Raw genomic sequence first — 22,233 nt, forward strand, 5'->3', positions numbered from 1 at the left:
GGCGGCGGCGGGCGCGGGAGGCGGCCACCGCAGGGCTCACGGACACGCCGACGCCGCGCCCTTCGGCCCCATCTGTGGCACCAACAACCACACGTACGAGACCTGGTGCCACATGCTCAAGGACGCCTGCGCCACGGGCTTCGTCATTGAGACCCAGTTCGCAGGGCACTGCAAGGCAGCCAGCGGAGGTGAGCCCCGCCAGCCGTGCCCTAGCACTGTCCTATGTGATACTTCTGCCACTGCGTGAGCGAACGACTTCACAGTCGTACGCGAAAAACATTAAGTTATAGATGTTCTGAAGTATTCATTCATTTCCTTTTCTGGCTTTCTAAAATATTAAATATTAGCTTAGTGCATAAATCCGAAGCGTTTATGGTTTTCATGTTGGTATTCCGGATGCTGTGGGTTCAGTTCACTCTTACTGTACTGTTACTGTATTGTACATATTGTCGTTTTGTCATTTAGAGGTAGTGAGTGGAGCTGTTGACGCTGGAACATGGAGTGCCAAGCGGAGAAATCGGAACATTTCCGACATATTCTTAAAAAAAACCGGTTCAAATGGCTCTGAGCACTATAGGACTTAACTTCTGAGGTCATCAGTCCCCTAGAGCTTAGAACTACTTAAACCTAACTAACCTAAGGACATCACACACATCCATGCCCAAGGCAGGATTCAGACTGTAGCGCCTAGAACCACTCGGCTACTCGACATATTCTTCTTTTTGAGTTCAACAGAGGGGTGACAGCTGCAGAGGGAGCCTGAAACATGTGGGCCATGTATGGGGATAATACCATTGGACAGAGCATGACAAAGGAAGGTCGTTTTGATATTAGTGACTATCCTCACTCAGGAAGACCTTTGGGATTTTATGAAGATCATTTAAATGCATTGATCCAAGTCATTGTAACTGGAGAACTGGCAAATGTGATGAACTGTGATCATTCCACCATTTGTATGCAATGAGGGAGGTTCAGAAATCGGGTGTACGAGTACCAAATCACAAAAATCTGCGGATGCCTAAATGAGCATCTCCGCTTGCTGGTTATCGACTGGTTCGTGAACAACACCAACCATTCATACTCTGTATCGTTATTGGTGACGAGAAATGATGTCTTTGTGCTAACGTAAGCAAAAGAAAGAAATGGTTGACTCTAAACAAAGCAGTTTCACTTGCAAAGACCTTCATCCAAAAAAGATAATGTTGCGAATTTGGTGGGACAGCGACGGTATGGTGTATTACGAATTTCTTCCCCAAGGTTTAACCATCACTGCTGACATTTATTGTCAACGGGCCTTGTAGACACAGTCCAAGAACAACGACAAGGAAGATTGTATGAAGCACTGCTACTCCTCGATAATGCCCTCCCACATTTTGCTAGAAAGACAAAAAACGCTATACAGGAGTTAAATTGGGAAGTCATTTCACACCCACCTTATTCACCTGATCTTGCACCCTCAGATTTTCAACTTTTCCGCTCTCTGTCGAACAACACTCAAGGAACTTCCTTTCTGGGTGAAAATGCGCTTCGAACATGGCTCAACAAGTTCTTCACCTCAAAACGACATGATTTCTTCAGACGTGGAATCTAAATTTACCCCAGGATTGACAGACTGTTGTAAACAGTGAAGAAGGAAATATTATTGATGACCAAAGTCCCTGTTGTATGTATCTATTGTGTTTTTTTTAAACTTATGGAAAAACACAACGAAGTTATGCACCAGCCCAATAAAAATAAACGAAAGAAACATTCGACAACTTTAAGTCCAAACATCGTGTGTGTGTTCGTGGGGAAGCATGACGTGTACACACACGAAACAATGTGGAAGGTGGAGAGTTGGATAATATGGCCAAAATGTATCAATTTGAGGTAAGGGACCGAGTTGAAATTTATATGCGAAAATCTTTTTTATACTTCTGACATTGGAGTACATGTACTAGTACTGTTGTTGCCAAGACTGTATGGTAGGCAATACCAACAAGTGCTAAGGCATAGAGCTTTGGAAAATGACTCAACTAATCCAATGCAGATGGTGTATTGTGTAGTGACATGTGCAGTCCTGGTGTGCAATGTCTGTACTGCAGGTTATGTAGGGTAGTGAAGTACTAATGTCGATCAGCCCTAACCAAATGGGGTTGTACCTGGTAATGGAACTTGCAGGCAAGCATATGGAAGCACCAGAGAAGTGGAAAGGTTCTGCAGGATTAAATATCTGTGTAGAAGACATCTGGCTCATACCATGTTTCCAAAACTGTTCTAATGATTAAGTGAGCAGAGCAGTTAGTACCTCAGTACAACAACAGAGGGAGACAATGAACTACATAGATTCTCGACTTAGGAGATGCAGTGTTCGCTCCAGTGGATGAGACATCTGCAGTCAGTAATTGATCACACGTAGGTGAAATGAATGTTTCATGGAGTACTGTGTGGTGACCATTACAGAAGACGCAGCTACACCCCTACCATCCATAGAAAGTGCATGCTTTAACTCCTGCTGACTTTGGACCTCATGTTGTGTTCAGTAAATAGTTCTTGCAAAGCCTTACGGTCATTCCCCACTTTCCTGCATAGGTACTATTCATGGATGAAGCCTGTATCGCAAGAGACGAAATGCCAAATAGTTGCAGCAATGATGTTTTGGGCGATGAGAATCCCCGCACTACAGTTGTGAAGACCCATCAACACAGATTATCTATCAATGTAGTGAAAGGCATAGGCAGTAACTACATAGTAGGCCCTTTTCTTCTTCCTCACCACTGAAATGCTCCAGTGTACACAGTGTTTATCAGAGGTATGATACCTTGGTTCTGGGAACATAGTCTATTATCCATCAATAGATCGATTCCAACATGATAGAGACACACCTCATTTTGGACTGAGGATTCAAGAAAATGTGGACCAGACAATCTGTGAAAAGTGGATAGACAGAGGAAGTCCTGTTTTGTGGCCAGCATATTCACCTGATCTCACCCAACCTAATTTCTTCTTGTGGGGCTTGTGGAAAGCCTGTTGAGACTGAAGAGCATCTCCTGGCAAGAGTTCTCACTGTCTGCAACATTGTTCAAATGACATTGGGGATATTAGAATTGGTATGACAGAATTTTGTGTCATGATGCCAAGACTGCATTGATGCTGGAGGACCCCATTTTGAACAACTGTTGTAAATGCAGCAGCTTGTGAAACATGTGCAGGTAAATGAAACTTATTATTACTGAACCATAGGCTTAGGTTTTTTCAGTTTCTATGAACAGCTGTCTGGAAAGGGCAACCATGGCTCAGTGACATTGTGAATAACAACAAAAAAGACTCAGTAACCATTCAAATTATATTTTTATGATAATTTAAATGGTTATTGAGTATTGACTTTTTTTATTGTTTTTAGTCTCTCTCTCTCTATCTCTCTCTCCCCCTCCCTCCCTGACATCAACTTAAATTCACCATTACTAATCCATCAACCGGAGAAATTATCAAAGTGCACTGTAGAGTATTCAGCGGAAACTGCACATCATGATCAGGGTTCCAAAGTTAAGGCCCATGGTTTGAGCACTGTGTGAGGCTAAGGTGAAACTTGTGTAGGTTTTTACTTATACCTTTTGACTCAAATGATTTTGGATAGGGTCATTTACCTCAAATTGATACATTTATCCTTCTCCACCATCATGAAAGTATGTAACATCATCACGGACTCACACTGTACATGTTGTAAAACAATCTAATAGCTAAAGTACAAAGTACACCAATGAAGAAAAGGTAGCAATGCTACTCATCTATGGAGAACATAAGGTAGCAGAACAGTAACTGCAATAATGTTTTTTTTTTATTTACAATATTGGTACATGTTGTACTCTACTTTTACATGATATGTTGTGTATAGTAAAGTCAATCACTGATTAAAAGCTGCATCACCATTATTGCCTTTACTATAGACAAGATATTGTTTAAAAAGTTACTACAGTACTATGCTACATCTACCGATATTATAAACAAGAAAACATAACTGCAATTGCTGTTCTGCTGACACATGTTCTCCATAGATGAGTAGCACTTCTATTTTTTCTTCTTTGGTGTACATTCAACTCACACAAACCACCAACTGAAGATTGTTGACTAAATGGCTGGTGTGCATTTTCCTTACGTTTCCATTTGTTTACTGTTAACTTCAGCAAGTGGACAAGTTGTTTTCCTAGGTACATCCACTGTGTGCTAGTACAGGAGTCTCAAACTCAGGTTTGTGCTATGTTTTTAAGAATGGCATGTTTAGATGAATTGTTCACTGTAATATGTATTTGAATTGGTCTTGAGAAGAGGAAGTGGATGACAAAATAAAAAAAAATTAGGCTGCTTTTTAAAAAAGACTTATTGCTGTTCATATCACACAAAGTTACAAGCAAGGCCTTTGGAGAGGAGAACAGCTGTACGAATATCAAGTCTTAAGCAAAGAAGGGAAAGCTGAAAGGTGGAAGGTGTTCTATAGGAGCGAGGTGAACTTGAATGGAATTATTTACAATATTGGTACATGTTGTACTCTACTTTTACATGATATGTTGTGTATAGTAAAGTCAATCACCGATTAAAAGCTGCATCATCATTATTGCCTTTACTGTAGACAAGATATTGTTTAAAAAGTTACTACAGTACTATGCTACATCTACCGATATTATAAACAAGAAAAGATAACTGCAATTGCTGTTCTGCTGACACACGTTCTCCATAGATGAGTAGCACTTCTATTTTTTCTTCTTTAGTGTACATTCAACTCACACAAACCACCAACTGAAGATTGTTGACTAAATGGTTGGTGTGCATTTTTCTTATGTTTCCATTTGTTTACTGTTAACTTCAGCAAATGGACAAGTTGCTGTTCATATCACACAAAGTTACAAGCAAGGCCTTTGGAGAGGAGAACAGCTGTACAAATATCAAGTCTTAAGCAAAGAAGGGAAAGCTGAAAGGTGGAAGGCGTTCTATAGGAGCGAGATGAACTTGAATGGAGTAGTATAGAAATGGAATTGGGCACAGATGAAGATGAGATATGATATTGTGCGAAGAACTTGACACATCACTGAAAGACCTCAGCTGAAACAAGGCCCTGGGAGTAGACAATATCCTGTCAGATCTACTGAGCCTTCAGAGAGCCAGCCATGACAAAAACTTTTCCATTTGATGAGCAAGATGTACAAGACAAGCAATGTGGTGTCACCACCAGACACCACACTTGCTAGGTGGTAGTTTTAAATCGGCCGCGGTCCATTAGTACATGTCGGACCCGCGTGTCGCCACTGTGTGATTGCAGACCGAGCACCACCACAAGGCAGGTCTCGAGATACGGACTAGCACTCGCCCAGTTGTACGGACGACGTAGCTAGCGATGCACACTGACGAAGCCTCGCTCATTTGCAGAGCAGATAGTTAGAATAGCCTTCAGCTAAGTCAATGGCTACGACCTAGCAAGGCGCCATTAGTAACATTGCATGTATCTAAAGAGTCTCTCTTGTATCGCCACAATCTCCAGATGTACCAAAAGGATGGATTAAAGTTAAGTATTCCCGAAGCTACGTACTTTTCTTTATAGCATTCATTACGTATCCTGCTTCAGACCTCACGCCCATCTGCGTGAGCATAGCGCGTGCCTTTCGGCTTCCTCTCATTGTGTCTAGGCTGTCTTGTCTAGACACAACAAGCAACATACCCACAGACTTCAACAAGAATGCAATAATTCCAATTACAAAGAAAGCAGGTGTTGAAAGATGTGAATATTACTGAACTATCAGTTAATAAGACAAGATTGCAAAATACTAACACTAATTCTTTACAGAAGAATTGTGAAACTGGTAGAGCCTGACCTCCGGGAAGATAAGTTTGGATTTCGGAGAAATGTAGAAACACGCGAGGCAATACTGGCTCTACGACTTATCTTAGAAGATAGATTAAGGAAAGGCAAACCTATATGTATAGCATTTATAGACTTAGAGAAAGCTTTTCACAATGTTGTCTGGAACACTCTCTTTGAAATTCTGACAGCAGCAGGGATAAAATAGAGGGAATGAAAGGCTCTTTACATCTTGTACAGAAACCCAAGGAACATGAATGGGAAGCAGTGACTGAGAAGGGAGTGAAACAGAGTTGCAGTCCATCCCTATGTTTTTCAAACTGTACAATGAGCAAGCAGTGAATGACCCCAAAGAAGAATTTGGAGTAGGAATTAACGTACAGGGAGAAGACATAAAGGTTTCCTCTCTGTTCCGTTAACATCAAATGTAGATTTAAGTGTTAGGAATGCTTTTCTGGAAGTATTTATATGGATTGAAGCCATGTGGGTAGCAAAACAGGAACAATAAGATGTTTAGGTAGGAAGAGAATAGAAACTTTTGAAAAGTAATATTACAGAAGACTGCTGAAGATTAGATGGGTAGATCACATAACTAATGAGGAGGTACTGAACAGAACTGGGGAGAAAAGAAATTTGTGCCACAACTTGGCTATAGGAAGGGACCAGTTGATAGGACACATTCTGAGACATCAAGAGATCACAAATTTAGTATTGAGACAAGGGAGGGAGACAAACATGAATACAGTGAGTAGATTCAAAAGGATGCAAGTTGTAGTAGTTAGAGATGAAGAGGCTTGCACAGTATAGAGTAGTATGGAAAGCTGCATCAAACCCAGTCTTTGGACTGAAGACCATAACAACAACAACACGTTTATGAGGATCTGCTATTCTTATAAAAAAAAATCAACACAGACTTGACAATTTCCATTTTCACCACACCTGCAGCACTCACCACAGAGAGAATTTAAACTTCTGATGTAGTGTTTAAAACTCTACGCCCAACCACCAGAATATTATAAGGAGTTAAAAATTTAAATTTAAATAAAAGGAGTAATATATTTAATATGTAGCTTGGTTCTTGTTGTAAATATTGTCACGTCTCCTACTCATCAAATGAAATGATTTGAAAATTGTATTTAATGAGACGAACAAATCACATTTCACATTGTGATAATGCCCTACCCTTCTGTTCAAGAACTGAACCTGTAGCTGCACCTGACCCTGCCTCATTTCCTCCTCAATTATTGTGTCCGTATGGGGTCCTTTGGCTCTTATGACTACAGACTGGTTTCTGCACATGTAGTAGATAATATTTTGCTCCCTGTATTTTATCCTTGCTACATTCAGGATTTAAAATGGTGTATTCCAATCAGTATTGTCAAAAGCTTCATCTATATCTACAAATGCTATAAACATAGGTTTTCCTTTCTCCAACCTATCTGCTGAGATAAGCTGCAGAGTCAGTATTGCCTTGCATGTTTCTTGATTTTTCCAGAATGTTTTAACCACCAAGGCACAAAACACTGAGGATAATCCAGAGCCAGAATGATTGCTTAAGATGAAAGAACTAGATGAAACCATGAAGGAAATTTGTAGTAAGCACACTTGCTTTAATTTTAAGGAGCAGATTAATAGTGGGAATGTTTGGGTGCTGTGTGGCTATGAATGTGCTCAATACTTGCAGTCTTAAAGTGAGCAGGACTTGATTCCTTTTAGAAGAGAGTTTTCGCCATCTCCTCCTCCAGTCAAATGCTCACAGAAGAATGTGGTTCCAACCAAAAAATGATAACTACGAACACCTTCTTAACAGTGATGTCAGCATAGAAAATCCTGAGTTTGACTTTGAATGTAACACTACTTTGACATCAGAAGAAGTATATGGTTATCTAAAGGTCACATTGACAACAAGTGGACACACAGCAGAAAAAAGGCTGAGCTCCTATGAAAATGTCAATGAGAATACCAAAAGCATGAAGTCATTTACTTCTGAGGATCAACAAGTGAAAAAGAACAATCACTTAGATTGCAATCAACTTCTCTCTCATTCTAGTACTAGCAATGAAGAAAACCAGGCTACCAAAAATAAAATAAACTCCAAAGGAAAGAAGAAAATCACATACTACCAAATGGAAGCACAGAAAAGCACAAGCCCTTTGTAACTTCTTTAAAATACATAGCATTTAGGAGTACTAAGCTACCATGTCAAAACTGTTCTCAAACTTGTACCTCAAAGTTCACTGAAGATGACAGGAGAGTGATTTTTTCAAACTACTAGAAGATAGGGGATTTGTCTAAGCAATGGGAACATATTGTACATCATACCACTGAAATAAAGCTAGAATATAGATATCCCAAGAAGGATATGAAGCATGTGTTCCATTCTGTAAAGGATGGACAATGGTTGAGAGTCGGTTAATATTTTTTGTCTACTTTGGATATTATCAGATGAACAGTGTCAACTAGATCTGAATGAATTAAAGGTGAAGTTGTACTAGAGGATCTTTGGGGCAAACAAGGTTATCATGCCTCAGTTGGTAACAACATTACAAATAACATGCATACACACATTAAATCAATCCCTTGCACTGAGAGTCATTACCTACCAGCATCCACAAGATTATAGAAGGAGGAAGAACTATTGTGAGTTTATACAGAGACTGCATAGAGGATCACAAAAAGAATGGCAAGCCTAATGGTACTCTCTTTATGTCTTCAAAAATATTCAGCTCTGAATTCAGTTTCTTTTTTTATGTGGTTTCCTATACCTATGAAGGACACATCAATTTTTATGGAGAAGGTAAACTGTCTACTTACAATCTGACAATATTTGACTACAAAACGAAACAAGGAAGACAATTGCTGCCCTCAACAACAACAAAAATAGATATACAATTGTCATGTACATGTACATCTTTCACAAATTCCAGAAAACTAAGTAAATTACCCATAAATACTTCACAAAAGGGAAGACACAGAATGAAGGTGATAGAACACATTTGATGATTGAAAAAGAGATAAGGAGAGCAAATAAGTGAGGCCTAGTATATATTGCACTTCAATGTGTTCAGGTCATTAGAAGTGTTAAGAAAAAGCCACAATTTTATGATGACTTTGAATTGTCATACAACGATTTCATTGATTTCAAAGATATTTTGAATAAACTAGGCACACATTTAATGGTGAACACAAACCTTAAATGCTTTTCTATTGGAAATGTATTGATTTTTCAAAAAGACCTCTTTAGGTTGCTCTACTAAACACCTTAAAGTGTGAGTTATGAAGCAGAGGAAACATTTGAAGTAAAGTCTGTATTGGCGAAGGAAAAAAGCACTGCCCGTAATCGCGATGTGATTGACATGCGTATTATTCGTTTCGGACCTCTTGATAAGTATGGAAGTGTGCTTACGCATGTCAATCACATCGCGATTAAGGGCAGCGTGGGGTTCACGCCTGAGCCTCAGGACGTGCGCTAGCAGCGCATGTCGGGTGTTTCAAGCGTCAACTTCGCGTCTTAATATCTCGGGATGTAATGGGAATATTGCGATGCAATCAACGCCATTGTGTATGTGCTTTGTCATGCTATTGATTGCCGAAGAAAAAATATAGGAGGTCCATTTAAAAAAACATAAGTTTGTGTTAAAAAACTCATATGCTTTCATTTTAGAATGTTTCCAAATATGTACATTCATGGGCCCCAGCCCTACATTGATACCGGTGAAAGTCATTTTCCAATAGCTTTTATTGTTCCAGAGATATTTTGGGTGGACAAGATACCTGGGACACCCTGTATATATTGAGAGGCCAATGTCAAAATACCTAGACTTGTGAACAGGGGTTGACAAGAGGTTTGTGAACTTACATCACTTATTGCCCAAACCGCCTGTTTCTGAGCCAAAAATATCCTTTTAGAATGGGAAGAGTTACCCCAAAGTATAATACCATATGACATAAGCGAATGAAAATAAGCAAAGTAGACTAATTTTCATGTCAAATGATCACTCACTTCTGATATTGTTCAAATAGTAAAAATGGCTGTATTAAGTCTTTGAACAAGATCCTGAATGTGGGCTTTCCACGACAGCTTACTATCTATCTGAACACCTAGAAATTTGAACTGTTCATATTCACTAATCATATGCCCATTCTGTGAAATTAAAATGTCAGGTTTTGTTGAATTGTGTGTTAGAAACTGTAAAAACTGAGTCTTACTGTGATTTAGCATTAGTTTATTTTCTACAAGTCATGGACTTAGGTCATGTACTGCACTATTTGAAACCGAGCCAATGTTGCACACAACATCCTTTACTACCAAGCAAGTGTCATCAGCAAAACGAAATATTTTAGAGTTACCCGTAATACTAGAGGGCATATCATTTATATAAATAAGGAACAGCAGTGGGCCCAACACTGATCCCTGGGGTACCCCTCACTTGACGGTACCCCACTCAGACTCCATATCACAGCCGTTATCAACATTGTGAATAATGACCTTTTACTGCCTGTTGCTAAAGTAAGAGGTGAACCAATTTTGAGCTACTCCCCATATTCCATAATGGTCCAACTTCTGGAGCAATATTTTGTGATCAACACATTCAAATGCCTTAGTTAAATCAAAAAAATATACCAAGCATTCAAAGCCTTTGACATGCACAATGAAAGGACTGTTGTGTGTTAAGCTTTTGGCCAGAGCCTTCATTAGAAAAGAAAAGCACATACACTTTCACACAAGCAAGCAGACCTCACACATACATGATTGCTTTCTCTGGTTGCTCAGGCCAAAAACCTAATTTTTGTATTTCAAACATTCTTGTTTTACATATTTATTGTGATGCTGTCTTTTCTTATTTAAATTTGACAAAATTTCTATATCTTTTATATAAATATAAATTTTGAACAACTCTCACTATATTTACTTGTTGTTGTCACATGACACATTGACAAAATTAATCAATGCTACTGTCACATTCGTGATTTTCTTTGTTTTTTATTTTTTTATTTTAGAACAAACAGGTATTTCACTACATTAGACACTCATTCTGGAAATCCTGGATGCCCTCTTTCATGATTCATTACTATTTTAATGTTGTAAAGGTATCAAGATACCAAATTATTTTCACAACACAATGGTAGCCAGAAAAATAACAAGAATTGTTTGAAACTGTATTTTTGTCAGTTAGGAAAATCACATGTTAGAACACTTATAGCTTTTACACCATCATAAAAAATCTTACTGAAATAATTATAGGTTAGAAAGTTTCAAAGTTTCATTCTGCCGAGTATATCAATTTCATTGGTAGTTGACAGTTAAAACCTCTAAAATTTTTGACTTTAGATAATTATTATAAATGAAATCGCAGTTATGGTCATATGATGCACAGACGGGTACTTGTACTATATAATTACATTCAGAAACGTGATTTATTTTTATATACATACTTCACTGCTTAACAAGTACAAAAAGCTACAAGTTAAAACCAGGTTCATAGGAGCTAACAGAGCAATGTGATACCTGCAAATTGTTTTGATCATTAATAAGAATTACACATAAGTATAGTTTAAAATGATTGTATTCTCTGCAAAGGTTTAGATAAATACTTAAAGTGCACATAGCAACCATGATTTTTTTAATTTTTTTTTAAATTTTTTATCTTATCAGAAAACTTAACGACTACTGAAATCTTCAAACTAAATTTCCTACAAACGAGTTTATTTTTTATGTGTCACTGCTAATATCACTGTGCCATACGTCATGCAATAGCTACAAACTCTCACAAATTTGACATCATAATTTTCACAACATAAAATCAAAGCGTACACTCACTGCTTTGAGTATACAGGGTGAACCACCTAAAACTTGCAGTGCAAATATTGTGGAAATGGAAGGCACGAATAACATTATAGGTTGGACAACAACAGCTAAAAAACTTGTACATCAATCAAACAATTTAAAATCAGAGATGGTAAAATAGTCTATATTAAACTGAGTAAAAGTCCAAATCCGCAGTAGCTGTTTATTGTATTTTCACTATATCATGATTGGTTTCATACCCTGCAGGTTACCCTGAAACTACATAAGTAAAATGGTAATAAACAATAAAAACTATGGAACAAAGTAGTCAGTAAAGCTATGTACTCTCAAAACTATTACTTTATGTGACACGACTTCCAAAGGGTAAGTGTACGTAAAAGCATATCACTCCTTGGTAAAATCTTGGATGAAACAGCAGATGGGCATCCGACGCAAACCATGCATGATCATTAGTACATCTCCAAAATGCTGTCAAATGACAAGCCCAGACAGCACATGACAATCCATGTTTACTGTGATTTCCAGGGTCCAGTCTGCATGACCTTTTAATTTGGTTCCTACTGTTAGACATTACAATCTTCAACCCATGATGGGGTGGTGCACGCTTGGCTTCACGATATTCAGTGTGTAGCTAATGCTGTAACATGCAGTTCTATTTGATACCTCCCAATATATTTTAGTCTGTTGATGACTCCCAAGGATTGTTTATCTTTTACTTTTTTGTTTCCCCAGCAGATTTTGACAAAGGTAGTTTCTCCTCTTTTATACTCTCCTGACACTGTGAGCTGTGTTTTAATTTACATTACCTTCAATCTATAATGTTTTGTGGTCATAGGTTACGTCCTATCATACGTGGATTGTCATTTGCTGTCCAGGCTCATCTTTTGACAGTGATTTAGAGATTTATTACTGATCATGCATCGTTCAGATCAGATGCCCATCTGCCATTTCTTCCACGGTTTTCCCAAGGAGTGACATGTTTTTATGCAAACTTGCATCTTGGAAATCATGGCACAAGAAGTCTTAGTTTTTTGCATACATCGCTTTACTGTCTAGTTTTTTCGATAGGTTATGTTGACTATTACTGCTTTTACTTATTATGTTGTTTCATTCTATATGCAGATATGACCTAAGGATATACTTTGAGGATATGAAACTGGTCGTCATACAGTGAAAACACAATAAACAGCTATTGCAGAAATGGAAAGTGTTACTGGTGTGCAGTTTTCACTTAATGGATTGGTAGTCAAGGGCTCGTGTCATCAGCCAATCAAGAGATTGTAAAAATACTTCGAGAATGTATTTTTTTGTGTAAACATACACATTTTAATGAAACAATGCCTATTGACACCAACAAACTAAAACTAGGGTAAATGAGAATGTCAGTGGTCTTTGTTGCAGAATTCTAGTGCAAGTCATTTATGGAAGATCATAGTTTGAATTTCTCACTACAGGGAAGAAACTGTGGGGAATATTCAGAAACGCTTGTGCGAAGTCTGTGGAGCATCTGCTATCGACAGAAGTACAGTTAGTCCCTGGGCACAAAGGGTGAGGTCATCAGAAGGTGATTCGGCAAAGCTCCATGATCTGCAGCATTTGGGGAGACCATCCACAGCCCTCACATGACATGTTGCAGCAAGCTGATAATGTCATTCATGAAGACACATGCATTAAAGGATGCCATTCATGGAATACATTTTGAGGATGATAAGGAGGTGATTCAAACAGTGAAGCATTGTCTCCCCCACCAGGGATGGATCTTATGTCAATGGAGAATGTCTAGGACACTTGCCAGACTCATGTCACATCCTTGTGCGATTGTGTGGGAGCTTATGTGCAGATCAATTGCAAGCAACAGCAACAAGAACATTTTATTCCCCCCCCCCCACCCCCCCCCCCTCTTCTGTTTCCTTCTGTTATGTTGTCTAGGTGTTATAGTATCATTTTCATGTAACTGGTTGAAGAGGTTGATAAATAACTGCTGAGATAGTTGACATCTGTTGGTCTGTCTTGCCACACACACCATACAAAAATGGACTGCATTCTTCCTACATTCTCCACCTACCATGCCAAGAGCATGTTGGCTTTTTCTTCACTGGTAAATCCCATTGTCTACTCACGACCTACTGCACACATTAACTGACTAGCAGGTCTCAATGCACCAAGGAACACTCAAGCACACTGTAAGCAAACAACATAGTACCTAGCAACTACGCAAGCTGAATGGCACAAAGAAGTGTTGGTGTTGAAACTTTTCAAAATATGATATCTCATAAATGACTCACACTAGAATCCTCCAACAAACACCACAGACATTCTAATTTAGACTACGTTCAGTTTGTTGGTGTCAGTGTATGTTTACACAAAAAATATACTTTCTAAGTATTATTTACACAAAAATACACTTTCTAAGTATTATTACAATCTGTTTATTGGCTAACAATATGAACCCCTGATTACCAATCCATTCTTTGAAAACCACACATCAATAGCACTTTCCATTACCAGAATATTTGTGGTTTAAGTTTAAGGTGATTCATTCAGTATACTAAGCACTATGATTATGAAAACCATTATGAGAACACTGTCTCTTTCCACTGTTTCTGCCCATGATCAGGAAGTCAGCCTTTCTGTTATTTTGCCTTTCTTAGTTGAGGTTCTTTCCCTATCTGCTGTACCTTACTCTACTTTCTGTGATTTGGTGATTCCACCTCTGGGATCATGAACCACATCAGTTTTGTTGTTGCCAGCAGGTGTAGTCAGCCTCTGAATGTGCTCCCAAACCTGTCGAGAGTGGTAGCAGTCAGGCTACCCACACACGTAGGCAGGCACTCTGGCTAGCAATTGGAAAGTATCATGTGTTAAATGTAGCTTGACCAAAGAAGGAATTGGTTGATAGTGAACATCCTGAGACATCAAGGGATCATCAGTCTCATGGAAGTATGCTACAAATGGATGCAGGTTGCAGCAATTATGCAGATATAAAGAGGCTTACACAAGTTAGACTAGCATGGAGAGCTGCAGCCCTTTGTCTGAAGACCACAACAACAACAACAACACTTCCTTTTAGTACAGTGCACTTTGTCTAACATTTTCCCAGTAACTACAGTCAGTTGGGGCACCTTGGCACCACTTTTTACCATTTTTTTTTATACTGGACACAAAATAAATTACACATTGCAGCAGACAGTGGAACATTTTACATCTATAGTTACTGAGTACTTGGCAAAGTGAAAATGTATATTAACTATGCCCTATTAGACTAAAGCTCCAATTTTAAAGCTGGTACAAAGCTACAGTGTCATTCAGGTAGACATTAGAGCAGTCTTTAAAAACAAAGAATTTTTCCTGTATCCAACGCTCTAGCTAAATTTAGATCATTCCAGAAGGAAATAATGTGTTAGTAAGAAGTAAAAACAAACAGCATTAATTCAGTACTGAAATATCAAGATATTTGTATCAACCTGGCATTGTTCAACTCAAATCACTGTCATCAGAAACTCTCTTCATAGACAATGCAATTAAAGGATAATCACAAACCTCAGAGGTGGCAGGAAGTTGGAAAGACAAATGAAATATTAGCTAGAAATCATGGAAGAAATAATGCAATTAGGCAGGGCAGCAGCCATTTAAAACAATAGTGGTTAAGCGGTACTAAGATATCCTGACTGGTAAAAAGTTTCCCTGATTAACTGTATGACTCCATCTCTGAAGTGTGATTCTGAAAAGTCTGCAAAATACCCATCATAATGTACTCAAAGCACGACCATAAATTTCTTTAGATAGGTGAAAGTCAGACAGTATCAAATTTTGTGAAAAGGATGGATGTTCCAACAAATAATATTTCAAATTCACCAGTTTTCTCTTTGCCAAAACACTTCTGTGAGATGATGCATTGTTCTGACGTGGGTTGGTTTATTTCTTTTATAATACAGACCTACTCTATTTATTTCATCATACATTTGGTCATGGAGACTTAAGTTCTTGTTATATCATTTACTAGGAAACTGATAAGATTATTTTCTCTTGCATCCCATAGCATACTGGTCACAATCATTCCAATAAATGAAACTGAGTTTGTCTTTTTTCACTTGTAGGGTCAAATTGCATTGTTTTCTGTCTCATTCATTGCATGAAGGTGTGCACAGGTGTCTCATCCTCAGTAACTGAGTGACTTGAATGTTATAGATGAGCAGATTGAACCATTGTTTCTAACACTGTTCTGAGTTACAGTTTTTCAAAGCACTTAAAAGTAGAGAGTTAAAAACTTATCAGGATAGCCTCTGATAATATCTCATGTAACAGAAGATGAAATTTTACACTGAAAGTTATACTTAACATGGTAGCCTAAGTACCAGAAACCATGTATCAGCAAGGGCATACACAATGGCCATGAAACCTACGCTGTAAGAACTTTGTGCTCTACAGTGTCCAGCAACCATTAGACGTAGAGCACAAACTCAGAGAAACAGATGGAGAAGCAAATTGGCTGTGTCAATTACGTATGAATCATTTCACCATGTGTCTTAAATGATTTAGTGAAATAATGGTGGTGGAGAAGCAGTTTAAACCATTGTTCTCCACTGCCCACTGGGGCACCTCTCTCAGTAGAAGCATTACAGAGCTATTCAACAGAAAAGTATAATGACGTGACACATGCAGTGGTTTGTAATTAAGTTATTTACAAACAAAGGTGAGATATGTAATAAATTTTAAGGACAAAACTACCACTGATCACAGTGCCACATTGTTCAAACAGAGGCACTCAAATGGATTGTGTTCATCCACTCTCTAGAGGAAGTGTGGCACTAACTTCTGGGATTACATCAGTCTTGTAAATCTGGAACATCTACTCAGTGGAAGAGTTCATGAAGGACAGACTGGTAATTTATATAGATTGCAGTTTCTCTATATCTACGGCAACATCTATACTCTGCAAACCCAAACCACTGTGAAATACAAGACAGTGTGTGTCACATTGTACCACTTATTAGGGTTTCTTCCCAATCAAATCACACATGGAGCATGGGAAGAATGACTGTCTAAATGCCTATGTGCATGCTGTAACTATTCTTGTTCTCATGGTGACTATGGAAGCAGTACATAGAGGGTTGCAGTATATTCCTAGTGTCATATATTGAAACCTTGTAGCTCAGCTTTCTTGGGATCATTTATAACTATCTTCAAGAGTCCACTAGTTCAGATTCTTCAGCATCTCTGTGACTCTTTCCCACAAGTCAGACAAACCTGTGACCATTCGTCCTGCACTTCACTGTATACATTAAATATCCCCCGTTATACCTATTTGGTAGGATCCCATACACTTGAAGAATATTCTAGACTGGGTTGCACAAGTGATTTGTAAGCAATCTCCCTTGTAGACTGATTGCATTTCCTCCGTATTCTACCAATAAATCAAAGCTACTACCTGCTTTACCCACAGTTGAGCCAACATGGTCATTCCATTTCATATCCCTGCAAAGTGCTACATCCAAGTATTTGTACGAGTTGGTCAATTCCAGTTGTCACTCATTGATATTATAGTCATAGGATATTACATTTTTTTCATTTTGGGAAATGTGCAGTTTTATATTTCTGAACATTTAAAGCAAGTTTCCAATATTGGCACCACTTTGAAATCTTATCAAGATCTAATTGAATTTTTACACAACTTTTTTCAGACAATACTTCATTAAAGATAACTGCATCATCTGCAAAAAGGTGGAAATTACTATTAATATTGCCTGCAAGGTCATTAATATACAACATGAACAGCAAGGGTCCCAATACAATTCTCGGGGCACACCCAAGTTACGTCTACATCTGACAAAGATTCTTAATCCAAGATAACATGCTGCCTGCTCTCTACCAAAAAGTCCTCAGTCACAAATATTTCTTAGTACCCCATATGTTCATACTTTTGACAATAAGTGTAGATGTGGTACTGAGTCATATGCTTTATGATTTCTGGAAATCAAGAAATGCTACATCTGCCTGACTGCCTTGATGCAAAGTTTTCAGCATGTTATGTGAGAAAAGTGTACATTGGGTTTCACATGATCAATGTTTTCAGAAAATGGAGAAGGTCAGATTGTTCGAGGTACCTTATTATGTTCGAGCTCTGAATATGTCCTAAGATTCTGCAACAAACTGATGTCAAGGATAACTGGTGGTAGTTTTGTGGATCACTTCAGCTACTTTTCTTGTAAACGAATGTAGCCTGTGGTTTTTTTTTCAACTACTGGACACTGTTTTTGTTTGGGGATCTAAGACAGGTTATAGTTGGAAGAGTGTCTCACTCAGCTGAAAATTCAGTATATAACCTGTTTGGGATTCCATTGGACCTTAGAGCCTTGTTCAACTGTAATGATTTCAGCTGTTTGTGAACACCACTGGCACCAACACTTATTTCACTTATTTTTTAGAGGTATGAGGATTAAATTGGAGCAGTTCTTCTGGGTTTTCCTTTGTAAATGAACATTTGAAAATGGAGTTAAGCATTTCAGCTTTTGTGTTTCTACCCTCAACTTCAGTTCCTGTCTCATTACACAGCTTCTGCTTCTTTCTACCTTGGTAGATTTGAATTTCTTGTGTACTTTGACAAATACAACACCTCCATTTGGCATTAGCTTATCATTTTGATATACACTTCAGTTATCCCCAAAAATCTCACTGCTATCAGTTTCAGGTTTCACACATCTTTCTGTAACTAGTGTTATGTGACATTCGCTGCTTTTCAGGAGCACATCAGACTCTGGCATTTTGCTGCAAATGCTTCAGCAATTAACTAACTTCTATGATTTTAATACTATCAGCTGGGGGGGGGGGGCTGTATTAAAAATTGCTGCCTCTCAATGACACTAGTTTTGCATAATTGAAATTATATTAGACATATTTATTACTCTCCTGCCCCCAATCATATGATTAGTAAATACACAATAAGAAACAAATAAATCGAAATTCACATAAATTTGATAACATACCATTAATCATTAGATAGCTGTTGCTATGACAAAATAAGTTATTAAGAATGATGTGGCACACAATATGTAATACATTGGCTAGCATAAGAAGCAACTGATAAATGAACATAACTATATTACTGAGAGTTTCTTTCAATATAAAACTTCCATACCATCTTAAAAGTTCTTCTTATGATCATGCCCATAATTTGATAATGACATTTTCAACAAAAGGATGAATATAAAGAACAAAATTTTGCAATTAGATAGTATCACTTCAGCAGCATTTCCATGACTCACTGTATTGGCACAAGGTAGAAAAAGACATCAGTATCCATAATAAAATATGTGATTCTCCAATTGTTGTTCATCAGCTAATATGTAAGTAACTCTAAACAAATTCTTTGAAACAAACAATGAGAATAACAAGCTTTGCATCTCTGTCACCAGTTGTATACGACTCAGCATTTAAGGTGAGCACTATCCATCAAGAACCAGTCACCATGTGAAGCACTTTCATCAGGACCTATATATTTCAACCCCTGTACTTTCAAAAAATTATTTTATAATTAAATATTTTTTAAAAAAATATGGGCTCCAATCATAGAGAATAAATTGTATGAACATTACACTTTGGCATTATAAATAAGTGTAATTTAAGTTGTAAGTTAGCACAGAACAGTAAAGAAAAGAATTGGTAGCAAGCATGATATCTTGCGATAACAGGTTACAAGGGGAATAAAAAAATACTTTTCTTTGTTTGTTTCAGCTGCTGTTGCCAACACTGTACTAGATAGCGACACCACAGCAAACAGGTACTTATGAGGACGATGACTTCATTGTAGAAAGTTTAGGCTCATGCAGCCTGCTGCCTGTGATGTGAAATTTAGCCCATTCTTATAGACTGTAGGTCACTCTTCACTTCAGATCCAACACCCCATTCTGTTCAGTTTTATAGATATTTGCAGTCATCTGTGTCTCCCATTAACAGTTCATGGGAATAATGTATTTATGGTGTTTGAACTAAAATTATCACACAGTACAGGAGTATTGTAAATGTATTTATAGAATGACTCATAGAGTAACATAATTAACCCATGTATGTATTGCTGTACATAATTTCTATATATTATGCAAATGTATTGTTTATAGTTAATGTTGTATTAGAATATTTATCTTCATGCTATTATGAAGTGGTAACAGTATATGTGTTACAGAGCTCTTTTGAGTAGTTGTGTGTTGCAAGATATGTATTTCAAGACATTTAAGTGCATACAGACAGCTCAGAAAGAAGAGTAATGGTGAGAGAGGTGAGAAGGGATCTCAGGTAGTAGCCCCCATGGCATGCTGATAGGGTCACACAAAGTTTTGTGTAACCTTATTGATCTGTTGCTGACATGGCATGAGGGGCCTGAATGTAACCACAGTGTTTGACCATATGACCAGTATCATGCAAAAATTTCCTTAGTTAGTTAATGCTTATAATAAAACTGTAGATCTTTTGTTCAAATAACTTCCAGAAGACAATGAAAGGACTAGACAAATTATATGTGCTAACAACATGGTTTACTTTATAAGGTCCATAGTTTACTTGATTCCTTATAAATCTTAACTGTCTGAAATGTTTAAAAAAAGTCTCCAAAACCAAAGACACAAAAATTTCAGAATCGCATAATCTATCAACCAAATTTGAATTAATGTGTAATTAAATTCTTTGGTACTTCACATAGCACAAGTTTTCAGCATCTCCTCTGCAGATACTGCAATTTCTCCATACCTGGCACTTTGACAAAATTTGAAATGTGAATCACATCACAGTATACCAGAAATTATTCAAGAGAGCCATAGTGTTGTGCAATATCCTATCAGGCACTGATGTACAAGTTTGATGTGATTATTTGCAAAAGACATACTGTATTTTTTTTTAGTCCAGGCACTGGAAATAGTTAAACTGAAAATTAACAAAGACAGGTGTAAATATGGATGAAAATAAATATACACCACAAATAATAAGAGCCAAATAAGATGTTTCATAAAAGTTTGAGACAATGCCAAATACAGCAATATTCTGATTGCTTCTGCTACTGGTATTGATTAATGGGTGGATAAAGCAAGCAATATATTATTAAAATTATGGTAGACTTTATAAAACATGTATAATTAATGTCACATTCAGAAAGAATGCAACTGGTCAAATTGACTCAAAGGATTGTGATACTTTATTTGTATTCCAGTTGTACAGCTTGTGTTTAAGAGGAAAATACATGCAATAACCAGCATTTGAATCAGAAGCAAAAGTGGACATTACAGCTACCATAACAAGCAACTCGATTATTTAAGTGTGATAATTCTTATACATTGGAACAAGACAGATAGGGTAAGACACCTCTGATGTTGGTGGTTGTAAAACGATTAGAGTCTAGAGATCCCGAAGTCCTATAGCAGTGATTTTTCTTTTTTCAAAGAGAAATCATACCTTCATGGATCTCCATTATTGGATGTCATGAATTACAGAAATTTATTTGTAACATAGAACTGCATATACTTCATAAACCAGCTTGTTGAGAACCACTTGGGCAATTACATGACTCGTAAAGTTATGCAGTACCAGAAAAAAACTGTATTTAGTTCATATATACCTTAATGAGTTAGTTCTTGTGTTATATTGTAAATATAGTTTTAGGAACTGTAATTTTGTCTTATTGTTAACTGTATCTGAATCAATCAAAGTGGGTCTGATTATGATTTTAATGCAGCTGTACTGAAAAAAATCTGAAAAAACTGTTTTATGTCTTAAATATGTAATTTTCAGTTTTGTATATGTATAGTTTCTCTAAAGAAAGCTGCAGCATTCAATTTTATGAAAGCTTACTCAAACTGAAGTCTGTGTAATTACTCATGAAATTGAATAACCTCCTCATCGTCAGTGGGAAGTCCACACTGTATGTTGGATAACTAATTTAGAGGAGGCAATGCTATGGTTTTCCTTAGACATGGGAAAGAACTGCTGCAGATGATAAATTAAACTAATGACTGAAATATCTTCAGAAACTGTGTGCATGAGTCAGTTTTACAGAACCAAATAAGAATGAGATCTATTATTATTTAATGTTTCTTCAGTATTGTTTTATTATGAAATCACAGTCCCATGTCAGTGAAAGTTATAACACTGAATACAAAAACATGTGATTGAAATATTACAAAAGTAGAATATTAGTAAACATGATCTCATATGCAGGCAAAAGGAGTAGCCTGATGCTTTAACAAACGTTGAGAATTTGTCATGTATTTTTTACAGATTAATGTATAATATTTAGATTAAGACTTTATTCCTACACAGTCATATTCATGCAAATAAAATATAAATGAAAAAATATCCATCATGCTCATTTCCTTTCTGAAAAATCCCTGGAAAATCTCCTGTATTTTTTGTAACCTCCAATCTCTCAAATCACAAAAACCTTAAGTGACCACAATAAAAAGACAACATTAGAGTATCATATTTCAATACAGAAATAATTAAATGGCAATACAATGTATGTTAAAGATAATGGGAATTTTTGTTCTTGTATTTTTTCATCTATATCAATGCTATCTCCTTCACAATAATCACATTAGATATTATATGCTTA

The 22,233-nt window shown here is 37.2% G+C and overlaps 1 long non-coding RNA gene across 1 annotated transcript; it reads left to right on the forward strand.

Annotated features, from left to right (window-relative positions):
• The first annotated feature begins 8 nt into the window (after positions 1–8).
• Positions 9–21,977, forward strand: LOC124615972. The gene is made up of 2 exons (XR_006979832.1): positions 9–188; positions 19,371–21,977. It is a non-coding gene; the product is annotated as an uncharacterized LOC124615972 (long non-coding RNA).
• The last annotated feature ends 256 nt before the right edge of the window (positions 21,978–22,233 follow it).

This window comes from Schistocerca americana, chromosome 5, assembly GCF_021461395.2.
Source record: "Schistocerca americana isolate TAMUIC-IGC-003095 chromosome 5, iqSchAmer2.1, whole genome shotgun sequence".
NCBI classification, from domain to species: domain Eukaryota; kingdom Metazoa; phylum Arthropoda; class Insecta; order Orthoptera; family Acrididae; genus Schistocerca; species Schistocerca americana.